Here is a 15,883-nt window from a genome sequence, read left to right as displayed (position 1 = left end):
GGTAACGATAAATCCTATTTAACTGCAAAGTTGGATTATTGTGTTGCTATTACAAACTTGTCACTTTTAGAAAGTTAGGCATTATTCTGCTTGTTGCCTGTCTGTGTTTACTGGCTGGGCTGGGTGACAGCTAGATTTCCTGTATTCCCACTAGTCAGTCACATACAAAAGGAACATGCACATTTCTCTTAAGCATTAACGGTACAGCAAGGAAGAGGAGGAGGGCAGCCCGGGGATGCCACAGTAAAGAGGTAAGTGGTTTTGAGTTTATTTTTAATTACTGTTAACTTACTTCTTAATAGGGGGTGGAGGCGGGCGGGGTAGCATAGCCCACGGAGTTCCACAGAGTTTGTTTGTAACTCCATGGACCTCCGCGTAGCCCCGCTACGCCCACTACGTCCAGGGTTAAGGAAGGGAGGACCTCTGTGCATTTTAAAGACCATTTTTTGAAGTCACCCCTACTTCAAATACACATTTCAATAAAAGTATTATACTTCTGACGCTAACAACGCAGTACAATTCTGGACCTGAAACCTCAGCCAAGAAAAATAAATGTTGTGCTTAAGGATTGCCACCCTGCTGTCTGCTGCTCTGTCTGACTGGATAAAGATTGTATCCACATCACCTGAACCTAGATTTACTCCAAGGGTTAGCTAACTAGCCTCCAGATTTGAAGAGTCAGGGACATAACTGTCTTCCACCCTGCGCCTGTGCCTGGTCCATTAGAGCTGGACACAGGTGCTTGACCCAGCAGGACCAACGCATACTCTGCTTCAAGACCAGAATTGGTGCATCACTGCTGCTGCGGGACCAGGACTGGCGTATCACACTTGGACCCAGCACATCACCATCGGAACCAGTGCTCCAGAACCACAGTATCGCTGCCACTGCAGAGAGATCAAGCGCAACCCCTCAAATGCGTGGAAAAACCCAGCACATCAGCATTGGAACCATCGCATCTCGGAACCGGCATTTTATCTTCCAACTGGCACATCACCATCATTGCATGGAGAAAATTAACAGAAATGCTTCACTCAGCTGCACAACAAATATCAAGGTACTTTTGTTCAGCTGGCTTTGTGGATCCCTCTATCCGGCCTGCGCTCCATCACGGTCGGCCTGAACCTTTGACTATGTTCTGGACCAGCACTACCAGATATCTCAAAACGCACCTAATGTTTTTAAGTGCTATGTTTACATTTAATCTTTAATACTTCATATTTCAACTTCAAATTATTGTGTTTTTGTTGTTTTGATCTTGTTTTATTTATTGAATTAAGAGACATTGTTCTAACTTGGTGTGGAATCTTTTTGCGTGGTGTTTTCATTGTTTTACTGTTTGACATGTTGCACAAATGCTTTACACATTGCCTCTTAAGTTAAGCCTGACTGCTCAGTGTCATGCTACCAGATGGTGAGCACAGGTTAATATAGGGTGTGTTTATGACTTACGTTGACTAGGATTGTGGTTCCTGCTTGGACAGTGTGCATACCTTTGAAAACTAGACACCCAATTTCTAAAACATACCGACATACATTAAAAGTAATTAATTACAAAGGATGAGATTTCATGAGCATAGGAAGAAACATATGCATCATTTTGTGAATATAAAATATTTTTCATAAATAACATTCATATCCAGGACAGGCATGTATTAGCATAGTGTAAGAAATGGTTAATCGTTGAGAGGGGTGGATGCCTATAGTAAAGTGTAATAGATACAATTATACCAGAACAACAACAATCCAGTTTGTAGAGTTAGAGATATGCATTTTCAAAATTTTCAAAGAAAAAAGCACATAAAACCACACAGGCCCACTCATCGTCATGTGCTCATGCTAGACCTGGGGACAAGTCACAAGTTCAGACCAATCGAAAAGGAGCATGGGTCGGATACAGAAAGTAGGTTAGTTCAGCTGAAAAGTTACCTATGAAAATCCAGCGCAAAGAGTTCCATTCGCCATGATGGTGGATCTTGAGAAGCAGGGGGAGTGTCGTAGATAGTCGTTGCTGTAGCATGAAGCGAAAGCTTTGCATTGTACACGGTCATTTCTGTAGTGCAAAAACCAAGTCAGGTTTTGCGGACAGTCAATATTGGAGCCTCATGTTCGCAGTCACAGCAGGGTATCATTGATTTAGCGTGGAGTGCAGTTCTTGCATGCTGGTCATTGCTGGCAGCCACTGTTGCGCAAACAGTAGGTCTCTCTAGAGCTTTGCATTGGCTGTCATTGCGTGCAGCAGAGTTTTGGCACAAACTTTCCGTTCACAGTTGCAAAGAGCAGAAACTTCAGGATGGCACTTTATTTTTGGGAGGAGCTCAAACTGATGCCTGCCAAGGGTCCAGGCCCTGGGTGCATCTCTTGGGGTTTAGGAAGCCACTCTTGCAGAGGCCACCAGGGTTGGGGCAGGTGCAGTTGTAGGTCCAGGCAGGTTCTGTTGCAGAAGTTTAGTTGGGCAGTGGCAGAGAGGCCCCTGGGACTTGTTGTGCCCCTGTAACTCACACAGGGTCAGTCAACTGATCCTTGGACTCACTCAGGTTAGCCTGAGATGAAGGTAAGCAGGTCAAGTCTTCTTACTTAAGCATCAAGGCCAACCTCAAGCTGTAGGGCAGTTTTTTTTGTGGCAGCAAGGCAGACCTTCTGTCATGTCCATTCGTTGAGGAGTGTTCTAAGGAATAGCTCTATAAGATTTATACCTGGTGCCATACTTTGTGTCCTGCCCCCCACGTGAGGGCCTGGAAAGTTCTTCCCTCCCCATCTCAAGACTCCAAACTTTTTGGGGATGATAAAGGTAGGCAGCCCTTGTGTCAGATTCCTACACAGTCTTTCTGCCAGGATGACTCATTGTGAAAAATTGGGTTATTGTTTGGGGGGTGGTGTGAAGCCCTTCTCAAGCAGCAACCACAATTCTTGTCAGGCTGTAAGACAAGCAAACCCCAAATTATCCTGTCCTTAACCCTCTGGGAGCGTGGCCAAATGACAGTCAGGCTAAACTTAGAGGCAATGTGTAAAGTATTTATGCAGCACTTAAATAGCAATAAAGTGAAAATGTCACACACAAAAAAATCCTACACCAATTTAGAACAATACTGTAAAATATAATACATTATTTGACCCCAAAATGACAAAATTCCCATCATTAGAACCCGAGATATGACATTTTAAAGCTTTAGGTAAAAATAATGCTTAAAAACACAAAGCGCCAACTGTAGTTTTCTGGTTGCATGTTCGAGCCGACCGCGATGGATCAAATGCCAGGTACGGGACCAAGTTAGTTCTGCAGAGTAACATACCTTAATTCTGGGATACGGAGTATTGTGCTGTGCATGGGCGGTCCTAAGGAGTGATGCAAGGTCCGCTATGAGGATGCTTCATGCTTCGGCGGTTCCGGTGAGCTGCGAGGGCTGCAATGCGGGCTTGTGTCGAGGTTGCTTCAGTCTGTGTAGGGTATGATGAAGAACTGTGAGGTCCGTGTTGAAAATAGCATTGGGCAGCCGTGGTTCGGATGAGCTGCAAGAGCTTTGAAGTGGGATTGTATCAGGTCTGTGTGAAACTGCCTCGGTTCCAAAGAGGCACTGTGAAGAGTTGCATTGGGTTTGCATCACTCTGCATTGGTTCTGGTAGAGACCACATCTGGGATGGAAAAGCACATTTAGCCCCACTTCCAAGTGTCTGGGACAGGAGGGACACTACTTGGGGGGGTTAGGACTCACACCAGGCAGTGTCCAGGGGCAATCGTCAGATGATTGAAGCCTTCACTATCCCTAATGTTCTGATCAGGAATCCAGCCGACTAGCCCTCATAGTCACTCTGGTGGTCCTGGGTTTAATATGCAGATCCAGTCCTGCTCTCTTTGGTGGCAGAGCAGCAGGGCAGCAAAGTAGCAGGGCAATAGGGCTGTCCTTCTTGCAGCAGCACAGCAGTTCTTCTTCTGAGTTTTCTACAGGTCCAGAACTTTATTGAATAGTAGGGTTGGTCATACCTTGCGCAATTCAGCGTATTACCTGAGAATTCCATGAGATTAAGCTTAATTACCCAAGAAGAGTAATTCTGAGTTCAGCTTCCTTTTTTAAGGCAAAAATGCCTCCTCACGTCCAAAATGGGCACAAGAATGCATTTTGTGCTAAGAAATAGAGCTAAATGCAACAGAACGCAAATAGCAAGCGTGAGCAGCGGCTTGCCCTTGCTAACGCTGCTCTTAGGGACGAATTTTCACCCAATTTACCTTCAGTATTTAGCTCTATTTTCTGACCAAAAAATGTCCCACTCCCAAAAATGTTGCCAGAAGGCATGTTGCGCTAAGAAATAGTGCCAACTGTGTTGTTGGGGCAGAGTTTTCCCCTCAAGTTACTGCCTGAGTCTAACTCTATTCTCTTAGCTCAAAATGCACAGACAAGCATGCATTTTGTGTTAACAAATAGCGCTAAATGCAGCAGCTCACACGTGGTAAGCGAGCTCAAGCGGACGCTTGTGGTCACTAAATGTGCATTTGTGTTAGGATTGTTTCCCCCAAATTACACGCAATTACGCAGCGAGTTAACATTGCGTTCGTTTTGGTAAATTTGCATTTAAAAGTAATTCAGAATTAATGAAAGTCCTCTGATTACACCAGCATATTTAAATTTGCGCCTGGGCTTACTGAAGATATGGGTATGAGCGTCCACTATTTATACCTGGTGCCTGCTTTGAAGCGGGAGAAGTGTCTACAATCCTCCCCCTGCAGAGGTATCTCAAATTTCCTGCCTCCTTGCCCTACCCCCAGGTCGTCTGGGGGCTCAAAAGTCTACTGTGAAGTCCTTTGTGAGTGTCCTGGGCAGAGTCTTTGTTATGTGCAAGTGAGGAAGGTGACAGCTCAGCCCCCTGCCAAGATAGCGATGGCTCATCCTGCCAACACCTAGTCTCCCTTTGTCTCACTCTCTGGGAGCAATACACAAAAGATCAACTCCCAACTACACCGAGACGTGTGACCCAGGATACCGGCTACAGGCACCAAATAGTAGGGGCAAGAAAATGCCAACTTTCTAAAAGTGGCATTTTCAGACTAGTGACTTAAAATGTGACTTCACTAATAAAAAATCTTTCAAATTACAAATCTTTAGAAACAAGACATGTCCTGCTCTCAATATAAGAGTGTTTCATTACATGTCAAAAAAAGTACATGGCCATTTTTGAAATATACTGCATCCTGGCCTATGGGCTGTTTAGAGCCTGCCCTAGGGGTGACGTGTATTAGCAAGCATTGGAAATGCAATAGGTCTCTCATCTGTGAGAGTTAGAGCTATTGGCATTCTAAATGCTTTTTACTCATGTGTTATAGGGTATAGTGGATATATGTGGTGTGTAGTGGGATTATGTAGTGTTGTATTAGGTGGAATTATGTGGATAGTAATTATGTGAGATTTAGTGTATTGGAATTGTGTGCTGGTGAATTGAGTGTTGTGGAATTGTGTTGTGTTGGGTGTCAGTAAATACCAAGTTAAAATGAAGGAAGGGCACCCTCTGATAACAGATTATCTTGCTCTTTAAATATTCAGCAAACGTGACGAGATAAGATGATTTACAGCCCTGCTTACTGAAACGGCGCTTAGAGCCTAGGAGCCAGTGAAAACACAAGAGCTTCTGAGGACGGGCCTTACAGAAATTAAAAAGGAGTTTCTGAAATGGTCATAAGATGGGAGGTGTTGAGGGGTACTAGAACTTGGTCACTGCTCTTGGGGACAGCTAAGCCCAGGAAGAGGCATGACAAATGCATGCCATGGAAAATGGTAGAAAGAATATAAGAGCAATGATGGAGCCAACAAATGGGAAGCCTATGGGCTAGCTGAAGGCAACAAAGTAGATACACCATGCTTCGAAGAGCTAGTACAAGTGCTGTCTAGCCGAGACATAAAAAAAGGCAAATAACCCAAAAGCCTCTCCAATGCTAAATTATGAGCGCTTATGGCATGGCACACCCTGTAATAGGGGTTATTTTGTTAGTTCAGAAGGCTATTGCGAAATGGCCTTAAAAACACTTCGGGCCACATGTATCAGCATTAGGAATAGCGATCACCTAATTGTGAATTTCTGCAAATCACAATTAGATAATTGCTATGAAACTTTAAGAGTTTCGTTTAGCAATTCCTATGGGGTCACAAATTGACTCATTTCATGAATATTAATGAGGTAGGTCGCAATTTGTGACCCCCTAAGAATTGCTCAAATCAAGGGGATGGTGGCCTGCTGGACCACCATGTCCATGATAGCTGTTAAATAAAACAATCTTTTTTTTTATTTTTTATTGGAGACCGTTTTCCTTAAAAGAAAACCGGTTCCGTTTAAAAAAGAAAAATGAAAAGTTTTCTTTTCATTTTTTAGGAACAGGCAGTGGTCCGTGAGACCACTGCCTGCTATAAAAAACATTTTCGTGACCATTCTCAAAGTGGAATGGGTCCCTTGGGGACCCCTTTTTATTTGCGAATGGGTTACCACCAACTTGAAGTAGGTGGTAAAATGCACATGTTTTGTGACTGCATTCACGAGTCACAAAACATTCATACATATCGTAACGATTCGATATTTGGAAGAGACGCCCTAAACAGGCCCCTTCCAAATACTGAATTGCAAACCCATTTTGCGATTTGGTAACAAAATAGGGTTTCATGCATGGGAAAAGCCTTTTTTGTATTACCAATGCAAAGTTGCTTAATACATGTGGCCCTTAATTACACAGTGTCTACAAAAACACTAATGTAACCTTGGATAAATTAACTGGTGCCCATGTAAAACGCTGCAAAGCCCTTGTGATGACTTAGCACTATATAAAACAAACAAAAAAAATGCCTCTAACACCAAAAGTAGTGAGTAACGGCTACTGAAGGGAACAGTAATTGCAGAGCGCAAACTGTTCTTCCAATTACAAGTTGCACTGTCACCAATGGAGGTGCTGCGCTGGTGCTGAGGTTGTACTGAATGATGCTCTGGTAGTGCTGAGGGATGTTGAGTCGGTGATGAGTGATGCTGAGGTGGTGCTGGGTCGGCGCTCAGTTGCTGTGGAGGTGGTGGTGCGCAGGGCCGGACTGGGAACCAAAACCGGCCCTGGCAAAGTGCTCGGCCGGCCCCCCGCCCCCCGGGCGGGAGGGGGGCGAGCGCTTTGCCAGGGCCGCTTTTCAGCCAATTTTGTTACAGGGCCGATTTTGCAGCTATGCTGCAAAAACGGCTCTGCAACAAAAACGGCCCCCAGGGCCCAAAACCGGCCCGCCGACCGGGGGATTGCCCGGTGCCCACAACGACCAGTCCGGGCCTGGTGGTGCGCTCGTGGCGGAGCACTGATTCTGAGGTGGTGCTGTGCTGATGCAGTGCTGTGGTGAATCTCAGCACTGCATCAGCATAGTCTATAGACGTTACGCCTGAAGTCTTTTTAAGTATTACTTTGTCTTTAACAATGAGGCCTATTTTTGACATCTATTTATATCTCCACTCAGGCCAGAATCATCGGTGATTAGTTTCTATTGTTCTCTCGGATCAGGAGGCTCCTCAAGGCATATCGCATTTCTAGCTCTTAAAAACAGGTATGCAATGTTTGCAAATCTCTTTTCCATGGGCTACTATCTGGAGGGGAGTAAGTGTAGGGGTTTTCAACCACATTCTCATTTCACTTGTTCTTTATTTGTGTTAGACTTGCAATCTTCATTTATTTTTCTGAGTATGTGCCCCACGTTATCTTTATCTGTGTGCACTTGTTCTCAATTTTAATTCCATTGTCATTACTTATTATCACTATTTTGTACCCTCGGTGCTATTTGACCATTGTCTTCTTAAGTGTAGGCAATTGATTATGTTTATATTTTGTATATGTACCTATATGCTTATGGAACTGTCATTTACATTTAAAAACAAATCTTTGTTTACTTTTGTTATGTCCATTTCAGACACATCCCATTCTCAATTTTTTTTCTAAAGGTTCACATGCGCCCTGAAGAAGGTGATACCCAGAGAAGGGGTGGTCTCACCGAAACGCCAGTCGGCGCTGCAATAAGTTCCGGTCTTGGATTATTTTGTCCCCACTGTAGTAGAATTATTAATCTATACATGTAATATTCATCTATCCATGTTGTTTTCTCCTTATCTCTGAATGCATACTGCAAAATAAGCCTTAGAATTTTGTGAGCTCAGAGATTAAGATCTTTGTGGGGCGAACATGTTTTATATCCATGTCATTCGGGAACTTGAATTTTTAGCATGTTTCTAGATTTATTTTATTATGCTCATATATGTGGTATGAGTGAGAATGATAGAGTATGAATTTGTATGTATATTGTGGGTGTGGTATGGGTGTGGTATATTAAAATAAACTGTTGCCTAGTGTTTGAAGACTTTGGTCAATTGAACCCAGCCAGAGTGGTAAGTTAATTGTTGACGTACAGCCACTCTCAAAAATCTCTCAAAATAAGTAGGTAGATTGTTTTGCTTGAATATTTAATGAACCATTTCACTACAGAATGATGGCACAAAGTAGTATGGCTGTAGATGTTTTTTTTATGAGCTGAGACTTACTTTTTTTGTTTGATACATTTTAAGCAAAATTAAAAAATGTATATACATGCAGATGAGGAATAAATAATATACACGTTGCAAGTATTTATGACAAACTAAAACAGGATCACTGTGTAGGCAGGAAGTTTGTAGATTTATATAGTGCGGCTTATCAACAGTGAGAGTGTCCAGACGCTCTCCGTGGGCACGGGGAGATTAAGCAATTTGCCCAGAATCACAGGATGTTGCGCTGATGCCAAGACTTGAACCGAGATCCCCAGCTCCCGATTCAGCAGCTCTGGCCACTACACCACATCCTCTCCTTTGAGATAACTAGATAAAATCATTTTACGGGGGGGGGTGGGAGGGTAAGTGGTTAAAGGGGTGGATACTACATTGTATCCAGGGTATTCCCATTAATAACAGTGATAGGAAAATGTTTGATATGCAGAAGATAACTAATGAATCAATTTGATAACTAAACAGTAATGATAAAAGGCGCAGTACTGGATGGGGATCCTCCTGTAGAACGTAGGTGGTAGATAAATTACTTGAGGATCATTTTTATATAATATGCTGTACTTTGTAACACTACTTTCTAGTATTCTGTGTGGATGACAAGGGCCACCCACAGAGGCACCTCATACCCAGGCAGTGAAAAAACAGGTATACTCACTTTGTTTGTGTTAACTGGTACTCGAGTGCACCAAGATTAGGGTGATATTTAGAACCAAAAACCAGGACGATCATAGACTTAGAAACAAGACATAATTTTGGCGCCTACCATGGACGTTTGAAGTATCACAAAGTAACGACTCAGACAAAGGATTTTGCTGGCCTAACCTTCAAATCTATTAAAAAAGGGCAAATAAAATTAAAAAAAAAAATAATTTATTAGGTGTCTTGTCAACATTCAGACTGGTTTTCTTTGCATTCTGGGTTACACAACTTATTTTTTCATGTTTTCCCCTTTGTAACAATGGCGGAACGCCGTGCAGTGTGCTGCCATTACTACAATAGTCAATAAAAAAAAATAATTTAAATGACAAAAGTTGTTTGCCTGCTGTATTACTTTTCCATTTGCAAAGCCAATAGCTCTGCATTTAACTAATGCGAGACGTCTCTACGACACATAATTCCTTCTCAAGGTTAGATTACATATTTGTCCCCAGGGGGCTTGTACACAGAGGGGTCGATTCCGATTCGGGGAAAAAAACGTCCATACGATTTGTATCCGGAGCCCTCTCCGTACGAATCGTACCCGTCTGTCCGAGTCGCGAAGTACGATCCGTATTCTGTGAATCCGTCTGAATCGTTGCGATCCGTACGTATTGCAAGGCTGAAACCGTGAACCGTACGACTCGTACACATACCGTACGACTCGTACACATGCCGTACGACCCGACGAGTACGATCCGGACCGGGGTATGAGGACGCGATTCGTACGGTCCACGTCAGGTAAGGACGAGTTGTACGGAAAAGCACACAAACACATACACACCGTACGGTCCGTATCCCCCATGATCGCAGGGGTATGCACCGTACCCCTGCGATCATGGGGTGTACGAGCCGTACCCCCATTGTACAATCGGTGTACGGCTCGTGTACGAGCCGTACTCCCATTGTACGATGGGTGTACGAGCCGTACCCCCATTGTACGATCGGTGTATGAGCCGTACCCCATGTACGATGGGTGTACGAGCCGTACCCCCATTGTACGATCGGTGTATGAGCTGTACCCCATGTACGATCGGTGTACAAGCCGTACCCCCATTGTACCATCGGTGTTCGAGCCGTACCCCATGTACGATGGGTGTACGAGCCGAACCCCCATCGTACAATGGTCTACAATCTCGATGACCGCTGTCTCTGTACCATGAGCAGCATGGAAACCGGATTGTGAAGGATCCAGTATCCCGTGTGACTCTATAAAGGATTTAAGCCGCTTATTAAATAAATATTCCAATACTTTCCCTAAATAGGGCAGTAAGGAAATAGGCCGGTAATGGACCGGTAGGGTAGGGTCATTTGAGTTTTTTTTTAAGATAGGCTTAACTTGCGCATGTTTCCATTTGGGCGGTACAATGGCTTGCTCTAGTGAAGTGTTGAAAATTTTCATAAGAGAGTTAGCCAGTACTGGCGTAATTTTAGTGCAGAGGCGGGAAGGGAAAGGGTCCATAGGGGAGCCTCATTTTCTTTTTTTTAGGCCCTTAGTACTTCAGTGACAGTTATAGGGTCAAATTCAATTAAGCAGGGAGTATCCTTAAGATCAGCCAGAAGAGGTTTCACCAGTAAGTTATTATTTTGCTGGTGTTGACATGAGTCAGTGTTCGGGAAGGAGGAAATAAATTGATTTAATTTTATTGTCAAAGAAAACAGACATTGATTCAACCCATTCTTGAGTGGGGACGAAAAGAGACTGTTCGGCCCGAAGCGAAGTGAATTCTTTTAATATTTTATGTAGTTCTTTACTTGAATGGGCTGCATTGTTTATCCGCAAAGTTAGATAGGTCTTTTTGGCCGTTTTGATATTTTTTACATGAAGTGAATGCAGTAATTTATAATTCTTTTGATCCTCCTCCTTTTTAGTTTTTCGCCATTGACGTTCGGCTGCTCGACTAGATTGCTTATCAATTTTAGAGCAGCGGTGAACCATGGGGATGCATTGGTTTTCACATTAACGTTCGTCTTAGGAATAACCTCATCCAGGGTTTGTAGGATAGAGGTTTCTAAGTTAATTACCATTTGTTCCACTGAAATCACCTGATCTGTTGGAGGTTTAAAATGGGTTAGAAAAACTTCTGAAGTCAGTTTGCGCCATGGTCGTATGAGTACTCTTTTATTGCTTTCTGATTTGACCAAGGCATGTCTAGGGAGACTGAACTTTAAAAGATAATGGTCCGTCCATATCATGAGGAGCGCATTGCTCATTTTAGATGAATTAGTGAAGATTAGATCTAATGTATGACCAGCTTGATGCGTCGGGCCAATTACCCTTTGGGTCAAACCTAAGGTTTCCATTGTTCCAATTAAATGGCTTGTTTCGGGGTCAGACAGAAGTTCGGCATGATAGTTGAAATCCCCCAGCAAAATAAAATTTTCAGTTGCTAATACATGAGAAACTATTACTTCTAAAAGATGGTTGACAAATTTGGTTTTCGGACCAGGGAGTCTGTAAACTAAGGCATCTCGCCATGTTTCAGTACTGGAAGTTTTGATATTAACAATCATGATTTCAGCAATTGAGTTGGAGAAAGATTCCAGCAACTTAATCGCTATGGGGGCTTTGGCCACTACTGCTATGCCTTCGCCTCTGCTCACTTCTCTATCCAACCTAATTAAATAGTACTCTGGGGGGAAAGCGGTTGCTATGTCCGATGAGGTCTGACAATGGAACCACGTCTCGGTGAAGACACAAATGTCAGATTTTTCGGCATCTAAAAAACTCCATAACTCAAGAGCGTGTTGGGGTATGGATCGTGTATTAAGATATACCGCAGTGAATGGTTTGTCATTCTCCTTCCTTTCCATGGCCAGTGTATTGATAGTCTCCGGCTTAGAGGCAGTGGTCAGAGGACTGAATCATCTGGGCAGCCATCCCCATATAAGGTGTCTTTGAGGTGTTCAAAGATTTTAGTTTATCACCGATGTAACATAGCATTGTTATGAAGGACAACTTACCCTAATATTTTTAGACAATTTTTGCGGGGGTCCGGGCGGCGGGTGGCGTCCAGGCGCGGATGGGCACAAACGGGCTTGCCTTTGGCGTGCCTTTGGCGCGCCGCCGGCGCGCCGCTGAGCTCATCCGCGCAGAAGGGGGATTTAAATGGGGAAGGAGGCGGGTCAGCTCTAATGATGCTGGCCAATCGGATGGTTGATTGACTTCAACTGGCTTCCTGTCCCTCCGCTCAACCGCACACACCGTGACGGACCGGGGACCAGCACCAGAACGATGAGCAGTGTGCAAAACGCAAGTAAACACAGTCACAGTTAAAAACTAGAAAAGCAATAGTTTAAAAAAACACGCTGACTCTTAAAATTCCTTAGTCAGCTCAGTACAATTCTATTCAGTACCCCAAGCACTAGCGCTGCAGTTTTAAAAGACAATCGTGTTGCCGAGATTCGCTGCACGCGTCCGCGCTGAGGGGGCATTTAAATGGGGAAGGAGGCGGGTCAGCTCTAATGACGCTGACCAATCGGATGGTCGATTGACTTCAACTGGCTTCCTGGCACATGTTGCTGTATCGGCCAGTGGGCAGCTTGGGGTGCCAGCAGCGTTACTGCTGGCCGACATGGATAGAGCCTTCTATTTCCTGAGCTGGGTGTACTTGTTTGCTCTGTTGAAGAAACTTAATCTCGGCCCGCGCTTTCAGGCCTATTTGCAACTGCTCTACACTGATCTAACGGCTTCTGTGCGGGTGGGAGGGGCGATTTCTCGCTCGTTCTCCATCCGGCGGGGCACACACCAGGGCCTGCCCTCTCTCCCCTTATCTTTTTGCATTAGCCATGGAGCCGCTGGCGGCCTGGGTGCGCATTGATGCCCAACTTCGGGGGTTTGAGTGGGCGCCTGGCGTCACGGAGAAAATAGTACTTTACGCAGATGATGTCTTGTTCTTTCTTACTGCGCTGGACAGGTCGGGCCACGGCTGTTGCGTATCCTACAAATCTTCAGGAAGACCTCTGGATTGTACATGAATCCATGCAAGTCCACGCTGTGGGTTCTGGGGGGGCATCGAGAGTGGGATCATGGGCCTCATACCTTCAACTGGCGACGGGGGGGCCAAAGTATTTTCTTTTTTTTGTCAGACATACTGGCAGTGTCCAGGGAACGCAATCTGGTCCCGGTGTGGGATGGAACGCGGGAAGACATTAAGGTGTGGTCCCGCATGCCTTTGACTATATACGGTAGGTCGGCCATCTTCAAGATGGTGGCGCTTCTCCGTCTCCTATATCAATTACAGAGTCATCCCTTTCAGATTTCACCTCGATGGTTCCGGCAGGTGAACTCAACACTGGAAGGGGTTCTTGTGGGAAGGGGGCGCGGTTAGGGTGGCCCTACGTAGCTGTTTTGTATCTACCTGCACCGGTAGTCTTGCTACCTCGGATGTTCTCTCCTATTACCAAGCTGCACATTTGTTGGTCCTCAATGAGTGGTGGTACGGGGACAGTGGGGACCCAGCCTATGCAGTTGAACGGCAGCTTATGGGCACCAACTCTCTGCACACGCTATTATATTCGGCACCCCTTCGGAAGCTTCTGCCCCCGGCAACACAAGTGGTGTTCCATATATGGAGGCAGGTCCAGGGCAGGATGGGGTGGTGGAATGTCTTCACCCGGGAGACTCCTCTTTGGGGCAATGGGCGTTTGCCCTAGTTGGCGGCCTTGCAGGGCTTCCGGGGATGGGACTCTATAGGTATTTCGGACCTGTGGGACGTTATGACAGACCTGACACTTAAATCGTTCCAGGAGTTGCAGGACGAATATGGGATGCCACATTCCCAGTTCTTCCGCTACTTGCAGTTCCGACATGCTCTGTTACCCAGTCTGGTGGGTCTGGAGTCTCTCCCCGATTTTAGCCCCATAGAAGCGAAGGTCTTTATGGGGGAACTACCAGACCGCAAGTTATCTCGCATATACCAGACATTGGTAATTCACTGCTCCACGAATCTGCAGAGGCTAAAGACAGCATGGGAGGAGGATGTAGGTGAACTGGAGGAGGAGGACTGGGCAGAGGCTTTAGCAATCCCGCTAGGCGGCAATAGCCACGCGCCTGCAGTTGATACAATTCAAATATCTGGACATAGTGTATTTCACCAGAGTACGGTGGTGGAGGGCAGGAATGATCGGAGCACCCGAGTGTCTCCGCTGTCGGCGGGAGGAGGGTGCACTTTTGCATACAGTCTGGAGTTTCCCTTCACTGTCTCGCTTCGGGAGAGGGGTGTTCTCCTGCTTGTCTGAGGTATTGGGCTGGGAGCTTCCCTACAGCCGTGCCTGGCCCTGCTACATGTTCTAGAGGGAATTGGGGGCAATAGGTATAAGCGTCACCTCCTGTTACTAGGTCTCATGTTGGCAAAAAGGGATATTGCCAGAGTTTGGAAGGCACCCCTGGCCCCGTCACTGGCTGCCTGGAGAAACGGGATTGATTTTTGTATGGGGCTCGAGCAACTGGTCTTCATTGCTAGGGGGTGCCCCCGCAAGCACTATAAAATTTGGAAAAGGTGGGCAGACTACCGGGGACTAGATTTAGATCCGTCGCCGGAGGGGGATGTTCGCTTGCCGGATTGATGGGTGTGTGAACTCCGGACTGTGTTGGGTGGCTGAAGTGCTTGTTGTATTGCTCCTGAGGTATTCTACTTATCTCTGGTGATGTGAGCGCAATCGGGGGGGGTTTGGGGAGGGGGTTTGTTCTAATGTGGTTCATTCATTTTCAGAAATTTCAATGTCACTCTTTTTTGCATAATTGATGTGTGCAGTAGTCTCCGGGATGCAGAGCTATGCAGTTTAATGTGAACCATGACAAATAAAACCTGTTTTCCCCCCAAACAAATGCCAGAAGGCCATTACAAAAAAAAAGATGAGTCAGCGCCTACTAACGCATCCCTTCTATACAACTGGGCACCACATTATCGACCACCCAGTCAAAACAGGAGCATTCAGGGCTGTTAGGGAGCAATGGCAACAACTGCTTAGAAGAGCAAAAGGAGGAGTGCCAGGGCCCAAGGAAGGAGCAGGATGGAACAGAGCGAGTCAGGAGCTTCCAAGAAAGGCATAATGGCAGCCTCCATGGGTGGCTAGGATGCTAGATTCAGAATGCACAGCGGTCTAGTGGGCTGACATTATCTGAAATACCGTCAACCTGTCCCAATTTTAAGACATCGCAAACTGCAGTTCCAGACATGCTTTTTCGCTTTTATACTTGTAAGCCGAGACTCAAAACATCCCATCATGCAAAGTGCTGGAGACTAAAATGTCAGGGATTGCATTAGGTGTTTGTGAGGTTCAACGTGGAGGGCATGTGCCAGCGAGAGGGGAGACATGTGCTTAAAGTGTCATTTAGCTTGAGGACGATGTTTTTACGTAGACCTCCATCTAAAGGAAACAACAAAAGCATAACATGACTCAACAAAGGTAAAGATGAGGTAAAACATAAGCCGCAATCAAAACAGACTTATCAGGGCAACTACAGAACACAGTCGATGACTTGTGACACCCAAAAAACAAGTGAAATGAAACGTACATACATTCCAACTAAACCATGCACAGAAACACATGCTTTGAACAAGCACAGAAAGGCGCACGCACAGAATGGCCGCTCGGTAGCTCTGCTCCGGATCGCCACTCCCAAACTATCAGCATAAGTCAGTGTCTC

The sequence above is a fragment of the Lissotriton helveticus genome, chromosome 5_1, assembly GCF_964261635.1.
Source record: "Lissotriton helveticus chromosome 5_1, aLisHel1.1, whole genome shotgun sequence".
NCBI lineage: Eukaryota > Metazoa > Chordata > Amphibia > Caudata > Salamandridae > Lissotriton > Lissotriton helveticus.
This window is presented reverse-complemented; position numbering follows the sequence as displayed.